The 9,055-nt window shown below is 39.7% G+C and overlaps 1 long non-coding RNA gene across 1 annotated transcript; it reads right to left on the reverse strand.

Moving 5' to 3' along the window:
* Positions 1 to 958: 958 nt before the first annotated feature.
* LOC103105690 (uncharacterized) lies at positions 959 to 5,127 on the reverse strand. Its single transcript, XR_471501.3, has 4 exons — positions 3,628 to 5,127; positions 2,461 to 2,511; positions 1,584 to 1,698; positions 959 to 1,388 (listed from the first exon to the last, which is right to left on the reverse strand). It is a non-coding gene; the product is annotated as an uncharacterized LOC103105690 (long non-coding RNA).
* Between the last annotated feature and the right edge of the window lie 3,928 nt (positions 5,128 to 9,055).

Genomic DNA, 9,055 nt, shown 5'->3' on the forward strand with positions numbered 1-9,055 from the left:
TATTGTCCATATTCAGTGCAGAGAAGCAAAGTATTTTGTTTTATTTTGTTTTGTGGGAAGATAATGTGTCAAGAAGAACATATTAGTAGTTCCCTTACTGCTCTTCACTTCATTTTGATTTATGATGCAAAATCGAGCCCTCGCCAAACAAAAAACAGAGTAATAGGTTAATGCAGTCAAGTGCTTTGAAAATCTCTGTAATTTCTTTCTACTTTTGGCTTGATACAACCTTAGTAGCATTAACTCTTTTGATTCTCAGAAATAACTTTTATTCCCTTTCTCCCACATTTCCAGTGGAGAATCCTTTACTGGAGGATTTTTGGGAAGTGAGAGAGGAAAACTGTCAAATTATATTTCAATATTTCAGACAGCTTAAGCTGTAGAGAAATCAAGAGAAGAAAAGCAACCTGGGGCACATATTGGGAAGGGCACCCAGCAGCAGCTGGCAAAAAAAGAAACATATAACTCCTGCCAATTGCAAATGGTGGGTCCCAGAAGCCTAACAACAAAGTTTTAGTGGATGGGATGTCCTAAGATTCCATCTTTGAATTTCTACTCTTATTTTGTCAAGGCAGACCCGATGCTCCCTCCCTTCATTCCCACCCCAGCCCTGTACTCCCCTCAAAGGCTGAAAATACAAATTAGGGGAAATAGAGGGATCGTCAGAAGGCTATAATCTAAATTGAACAACTATTTATTATTGATTAAGCACCTACTATGCACCAGACTTTCTCTTTCCTTAGGGAAAAATGTAAATTCTATAAAAGCAAAGACTGTTTATTTTTCTATTGAGTCCAGTGCCTGGCACATAGTAGGAATTCAATGAATAAACACTGAATGAAAACACAATAAAGAAAATTAACCAGCCAATCAATTATAATAAAACAACTCATGTAAAAAAAAACAACCTCCTATGCGCACTATAATTTAAGGAGAAGGCAGATTACTTCAAGCACAGACACATAGCTTTCTTTATTATCAGAATCTTTAAATCATAGAAAGTAAATTAATCAGTCACAGTAATGTACCAGTCAGCTTCCCAAACAAACCAGTGAGCTACATTGTTTTCAATTAATATGATAAGGAATATAGGATTTAAATTTTAGAAAAGAATATAGCTTTAGAGCTGGAAAAAGCTTTAGAGATCGCTTCAAAACATGAGGAGCAGAGGATAAGCTTGAGGTCATATAGGTAGCAGTCAGGATTTGAACCCACATCTCCTGATGTCAAGCTCTCCACTATATCATGTTGCCTCCCATGAGAACATGCTCTCTTGTATTTATTTTCATCTCTTTTTCCATCAAATTAGGTCTCTGTTTTCAGTCTTCTACCTCCATGCACATCCTAACCTTATTCATGCTCCAGCTGATAAGTTCAGAGTTTTTTTTCTGGTTAGCAAAATGAAAAAACAAAAACATGATTAAAATCTAAATAGTTCTCAGTGGAAACAAATGGCCATTTTGAGAGTTTTTGTCCTGGTTTGTTTTTTTTTTCCCCCGAAAGGGACTTTGTTCCATGTGAGTAGCCCGGAGCTGTGGGCAGCAGAGACTTGGGCTGTATGTATTTCAGGCTCCTCTACTCACCAGTGCTGTGATCTTGAAGATAACAGCCTGGGCCCCCTGTCAGCCTCTGGACTGTGGAGTGGTGAGGACAGATGATAAAATCTCCCAATCACCCTGACCTCCTTGGACATAGGGGCTATATAAATAAGAAAGCACTATTACAATCTGGAAATTTTTGAAGGTCTAAAGCGATGATTAAATAAGCATTTTGCCCTTATGAGATTCCTGCTATCACCGAGATTAATATCACATTTTACGAGACCGGAGCCTTCTGCCATCTTGTAACCTACATGAAGGATTCCTTTGTTCGGTGCCACAGGTTAAACTCATACCATGAAATTCTCTCTCCTCCCCGCTGCCATTTCTGTCACTTATTACAATTGGAGTCCACACACAAAAATACAGTATGACTCAGAATATTGAGGCTGTGGCTAAGCAAGGAAAGTTCATTCAAAATTGATTTTCTTTCAGGATTCCCTGATATTCCCCCTTTCAATTGTTCACCCAACGTAGGACTGAGCAAACACTGAAGGAGGCTGCAGAGCAATGCAGCCTGTCTGAGACATGAAGGAATGTAGAGCAGGATAATCACAACATCATCAACCCAATTCTCCAAGGTAGCTGGCCAATAATGCTGTTCTAATTGAATAACTTATCCACAGCTATTTCCCCGGGGAAAGCCTCCGGCTCAGCCTCTCCGAGTAGGCAGATGGTGCAGCATATACAATGAAACCTGTAATTTTCTCTCGCCATTGGACATGCGAACAGTGGGCCCTCTCTGCTTATTCTTTAATATTTTATTTTAACTGTTTCTCCCCAAATTATTATGTGCCATGAAGCAGCCAAAGAGGAATTCGGTGATACAGATCATATTTAATTTATCCTCCCACGAGCTCACCAAACGAGTCACTTGGTGATCTTCTTGCCTTCTATGTCAGTCAGGTGTATGCTGTGGAAATAAAGGCAACAGAAAGGGACCCAATTAAAGTCAAAAGGTAGATGAGTCATCAGAGTATAGTGGTATTAACTGGCCCAAAGGGCTGAACATTACGTGCGTTCAAAATCTGTTTTCTTTTGTTTTTTTTTTGCTAAAAAAAAAATTATCAAATGGCCATATGCCACAGCCAATGTATCTGAAAGGACAGAAGGATCTACCTTTCCACGGCGGTGATGCTACAACCCACCAAGACCCACAGAGGATAAAGGGTTGTAGAGCATCTTGAATTTCATTGTCTAATGGCAGCCAAAGTTGGTACAGAGGGAAATGCAGTCGGGAAGGGTGAGCAGAGACAGCCCATCAGCAGCCTAACAACATGACAGATGACAGACCCAGAGGCAAATCCAGGGCTGCCAGCCCATCAGCCTGTGGAGTCTGCCAAAGAGCCAGATGCAGCAACTGAATGGAGATCATCCTGAGTTTAGCATCTGGGTCTGGTTGTGGCCAAGCACACTTCATGTACTGGAAAGCAGAGCCTCCATGGCGACACCCACTGCTGAGAGAGGTCGAAAAGAAAAAAAGGAATAATGTGGGAGAGAAAGCTCTTTTTTCTTTACTGCCTTAGACTAAGGCAAAAATACTGTCACTAAAACTGTTCTCTTCTAAAAGCCAGCAGGGCTTTCTATTCATAAAAGCATTCTCTACTAAGAATGTTTCCTTCATTTTTTTTATTGGAGTTAGGAGTGGGGAACTTAGCCGGAGTAAATGAGATGAACTTTGGTGGTGATCTTTATCAGTGATTCAAGTGTGTAGGAAGACAAATCAGAGGCTCCCGAGGGCAGTAGTACAAGCCAGGACCAAGTCATCCAAGCCAGGATTGAAAACAGGACCCAAAGTTTGAACTGATTTTGTTCTGCAATGGAAAACTATGCTTCAGCAATCATAACGAAGGGACTGGTGCAGAGGAAACACCCAACATTCCTTTCATTTAAAAAAAAGCCACAGTAATTGTTGGCCAACGATCCATTGTTTGTAATAGATATATTAACATTTTATGTATAATATGCAATTATTAAACACACACAAATGTATAAATATACATATATAATTGCAAAATTAGACACTTACTGAGTCAGATGTCCTTTCAGAAATGGAAGCTACTCCTTCACACTGGCATCCTCCTCTAAATGTGTCCTTTAGTGTCTTCATAAGCTTGCAGATGTATTTGAAGCTAGAGATTCCTCCATTCATTCACTGATGTTCTCTACAACAGAAAGTTGGGTTGGCTAGTATGGATTAGGAAAATGTTAATAATGGGTCAGTTCTGTAACAAACTTAAAGCAACTGTATTTTCCTAATAGGGGTAGAGGCATCAAACACAGAATTAACAGCAAGGCAAAATGAAGTTTAAGCAATAGGAAGATGGGAGCATTTGACCTGGGAAAGCAGCATGTTGGCAATCTGGGAAGTGATTATCATGGAGGCTAAGGATGCTAGTTGTACACAACAGGGATTAATACTGATGATCAGAGATCAAACAAAAGCTTGTTGAGTCCTACTTATGAACACCCTTTTCCATCTCTCACAACGCAGTCCACATCATAAGCCCAGGAGCTTGGATCAGTGGGATATAGTTATTGGAGTGAAATGAATTTCTCTTTAGAATAGGTGTGACATTCTGTATCCCCTTCTGAGCTGCCCCATTCATTTATTCAACTGATAATTAACAAAGCATTTATTAAGTGCCAGGCACATTGCTAGGGGCTAATTATACAAAGACTTAAGTGCAATAGTCTCTGGCCTCAACCTTATATTCAACAACCATTTATTAAGTATCAACTATACATAAGGAAAGTATGAAGTTTTTTTTCAGTTCTCCCTCTATCTTCCAGAGCAGCAATTCTTGTGAGATATCTTTCTTCTTTCTTTAGGAATAAAGGGGGAAAGGCAAGCTAGAAGTCTCATATCCTTCAAGGAGGCTGCTCCAGTGACGGGCTTCTTTCTCCCTTCAATTTCTTCTCTCCACTCCAAATTTCCATCAGCAATTGTGGATATTAAAACTTGCAATCTAGGATATTTGTTCCTTCCTACAAGCTGCCTCCCTGTACAAATGCAAATGTTATGCTCTCCAAATGCATCATTACTGACCACAAAGTGTTAAAAAATGAGGCTTTTTACTTTTTCTGTTATTGTAATACAAATGGTAATTTGATGCATACTGTTTTTGGACAAATGGTTTACTATATGCTCTTCTCTACTTCTGTTGGTCCATGTAGGGGGTATAGACAATTTTAAGATTTGTGGGGTCATTGAATGAAATCTTCACTTCTAAGCCCTTCATTATTCTCATTACATGCTGGAATAATTGGTGAACGACATTTGGGAGAGATTAAGTCACCTCTAAGCTTTTGATTCTTTGTGTCTTCTCTATGGACTCTTAGGTATATCTTTTCAGTTGTTGATAAAGGGTTCTTTCTTCCAGAGCAGTTGTGAGAATTAGATGGAGTCATAAATTCAGGATCTGAAAGAGACTTAAAGTGGGTCTGAAAAAAGTGACTCTATGGCCAAGATTTTAATAAAAATTGAAGCTTTATTATTAGGTATTGACTGCTAAAATGTTGATGAATTCAGAAGTGATTATCAAGAAATAAAAGATGGGTAAATATAGAGTTGAATTGTTTTGTTTTGCCTTTCTCCCTATTTTGATTCACCTCTCAACTCCTTGTAATCTGAATTCCAGTCCCATTACTCAACTGAAACTGCTCTGTCCAAGGTTACCAATGATATTTTACTTGCTCAATCAAGTGCCCTTTCCTCAGTCCTTAACATTGTCAGCAGCATTAACACTGCTAATTACTCCTTCTCTCTAGCCTGTCCTTTGTTTTTTAGTTTTATTTTTAATATTGTTGACTGTTGCCTCTCTTCCTATCTGTCTGACTGTTCCTTCTCAGAATTCTTTTCTAAACCATCATCATGACTTTCCCTTTGTGAAGTTGTCTCCCAGGGCTCAGATAGTTCCCTTTTTCTTTACACTCTTTTCAGTCATCTCATAAGCTCTCAAAATTCAGCTTTGCTTTTTACTCTGATAATCTCCAAATGAGTTACATATCTAGTCCTCATCTCTTTCTTGAACCTAGCCCCACATCACTAACTAGTTGTTCCACAGATATTTCAAACTCAATATACCCAAAGGAGAATGCATCACCTTTCCCCTTCCTTTCTCATGTTTGTCAAGAGCATTTCCATCTTCCAGTTTAAGATTTTCACCCTTTGGAATACTATTGTGCTCAAAGGAATAATGAACTGGAGGAATTCCATGTGAATTGGAATGACCTTCAGGAATTGATGCAGAGTGAAAAGAGCAGAACCAGGAGAACACTGTACACAGAGACTAATACACTGTGGTACAATCGAATGTAATGGACTTTTCCATTAGTGGCGGTGCAGTGATCCTGAACAATTTGGAGGGATCCTATCCATATTCAGAGAAAAACTGTGGGAGTAGAAACACTGCAGAAAAACAACCATTTGATCACATGGGTCGAGGGGATATGGTTGGGGATGTAGACTCTAAATGAACATCTTAATGCAAACAACAACATGGAAATAGGTTCCGATCAAGGACACATGTAATACCCAGTGAAATTGCATGTTAGCTACAGGAAGGGGTAGGTGGAGGGGAAGGAAAGAATATGATTCATGTAACCAAGGAAAAATGTTCTAAATTGACTAAATAAAATTTTCAATAAATAAATAAATGTTTACTACACACACACACACACACACACACACACACACACACACACACACAAGATTTGCTTCCTTGTGGGCAAACTTTTACTTCTCTCTCCTATTCATATCCTATTAATTGCCAAGCCCTATCAATTCTCTCTATGTCTGCTTATCTCTCCTCACAGCGATTTCCCTTCCTAAAGCCCTCATTAACTCTATCATGGACTATTCTAATAGTCTATCAGATGAGATTAAATTTGTAAAGCACTTAGCACAGTGACTGACATATAGGAGGCATTTAATAAATGCTTCTTCCCTGCCCTTCTTCTTCTCTCTTCCTCCTAATTGGTTTTTAGTGCTTCTAGTCTCTCCCTTCTCCAATCCATACTCCATATAACTGCCAAGTTGATGGTCCTAAAGCATATGCTGATAAAGATACTTTGGTGGCTCTCTATTGTGCCTAGGTTAAAATGTATTCATTATCTGAACGTCTTTTATAATCTGGCTCCCACCCATTTTTCCAGACTGATTTCACATAAAGTAATTGTTGTTGAATTTGTTGGAGAGTCCATAGACCAACCACAGCGAACCACTGATTTAATCCTTTTCCCTGGCTTTGAATTAGGCAAAGATATTATATTATCACTGAACAACATTTGTGTTAGCAAACAGAAAATATGGATGTAACATATGGTGCTCTTTTAGACATAGCCCTAGAGGTAGGGGAATGCCTCAGACCTCAGATGTGCAGCTTAAGGCTGAATCTGAATAATGGTTTTATCATCTCTTTGCTCTTCTGATGGTGGTCTGACTTCCATGCAAGTACATGGAAAACCCTGGGGCTGAAATCTCAGGGGAATCACTGAGACACTATGGTTGCCTCATCTTCTTCCACTCCTTTCTTTTGTTTTCCTGGATCAATACTCTGGTAGAAAGCAGCTAACACGATGTGGAAGAAAGGACTCAAGACACTCAAACATTTACAGCTGTACTTTACCCCAGTGCCAAAGGTTTCTTTGGGTCACCCTCCATCTCATTACTAATGTGAGTCTGACCCAAAGCAACAAATTTGTTGCCTAGACAATATACATTGACCCTGGTAATAAAGTCCATTTCCCCCCTTGGGCACGTTGGCTTAATTTCTTTTCCACTATGAGGATGTTGGAAATGAAAACACAATCCCTTGAAAATCAGCTTTTCCTGCTGCCTTTCCTTTGCATCTCTTTGGTGTTATCCTAGTTAGATGCAAACAGCATTGCCCTTTCCTAAGTCTCATTTTCTCCAACTCCAACTCTCACCATGAAAAGAACAATTGGTTCCTCTGTGGGTAACTCTCTAAAGCAATATCCTAAGGAGGTCAGGGATATGGCTATGTCTGCTTGCTCCCAAATATCGTCCTTTGGGAAGAATCTCTTCCAATGTATACATCTTCCCTTATCATGGAATTTCCTGTATTTCATATTCTTCTTATGATCCCAACCACATGAATGTAGAGGTCATTCTCATTGCAATTGAAATTACAGGGAACCTATGTAGCAGTCTATGAAATAAGCTATAAAAGACTGTATCAGCAAGTTTTAATAATATTGTCCTTCATGCCCCTGTTTCTATACCCAATATTTAAATTCAGACGCTCATTGAGTGGCCTAGACTACCACGTATGGCAGGGGTCCCCAAACTATGGCCTGCGGGCCACATGTGGCCCCCTGAGGCCATGTATCCAGCCCCACCGCACTTCCAGAAGGGGCACCTCTTCCGGAAGGTGGTCAGTGAGAGGAGCACTGTATGTGGCAGTACTGCAAAGAGCATCGTCGCTCATGTACAGTACTATTTCTGGTGCATAATCCATTGTGTGGTGCCTTAGAATGAGGCACTCTGCAAAGTGGCTTACAAATGTGGCTGCACAATGGAAGACATCAGCATGGTTAGCGGCAAGCTAGTGGAGGGGATTTCTCACTGTGTATACTGCTGCTCAGTTAGGGTTAGGGTTGGGGTTAGATTTTTGTAGTCTGGCCCTCCAACGACCTAAGGGACAGTGAACTGGCCCCCTCTGTAAAAGTTTGGGGACCCCTGATTTATGGGTTTTATTCTTAATGAAGCAAAGCTGTCAGAGGTTGATTTTCTGATGTATCCACTGAACAAATATATGGAGAAAAACTAGAAGCTACCAGAAAAGGATGGTTCCAAGAACAAGGTATCATGGAAAGTTAAAATTAAATTGTACCCCTTTTCTGTCCTCCAAAAAAACCTTTTGATTATCAAGATGAAAACTGTCTCCTACTGAGGCTCACATGGGTCCTCCATTCTTTTGTCTAGGTAGAAAAACTGGCAGGGCAGAGACCTGTTCCTTGTCTATCTGTAAAGAACTCTTTTGGGTGATGAAATAATCAATTTTCATATGGCAGATACCATCTTGGTACCCCTCTACAGTCATGTGTCAGAGGGACTTGGTGTTTGAAATACCTGTCACTTCCTGGGAGGAATTCTCTTGAGCTCCTTTCCTATAAGGCTGTTGTCCAATGGGAAACCTCTTAGGGTATGCTGAGGAGGGACTCTATGGTCCTTTCTCTTCAGACTTTATAGGAAGTCCATTGGCTAGTTTAGAGACCTTGAGTAGTCCGTTAATAAAATAATATTATAAAATTAAAATATAGCCTCCAGAGAATGTCATTAATCACTGTACCTCATTGTTTCGTTTTGTTTTTAAATTCTTCTGTTGGAAGAAACTAGGTTTAGTCTTGCTCTCAATGTGTGACGTAGCAACATAAAAAGTCCTTAATCTTTTGATTCTAATTTGGTCTTTTGGTAGAAGGCTGTGGTAAAT

This window comes from Monodelphis domestica, chromosome 8, assembly GCF_027887165.1.
Source record: "Monodelphis domestica isolate mMonDom1 chromosome 8, mMonDom1.pri, whole genome shotgun sequence".
Classification (NCBI taxonomy): Eukaryota; Metazoa; Chordata; class Mammalia; order Didelphimorphia; family Didelphidae; genus Monodelphis; species Monodelphis domestica.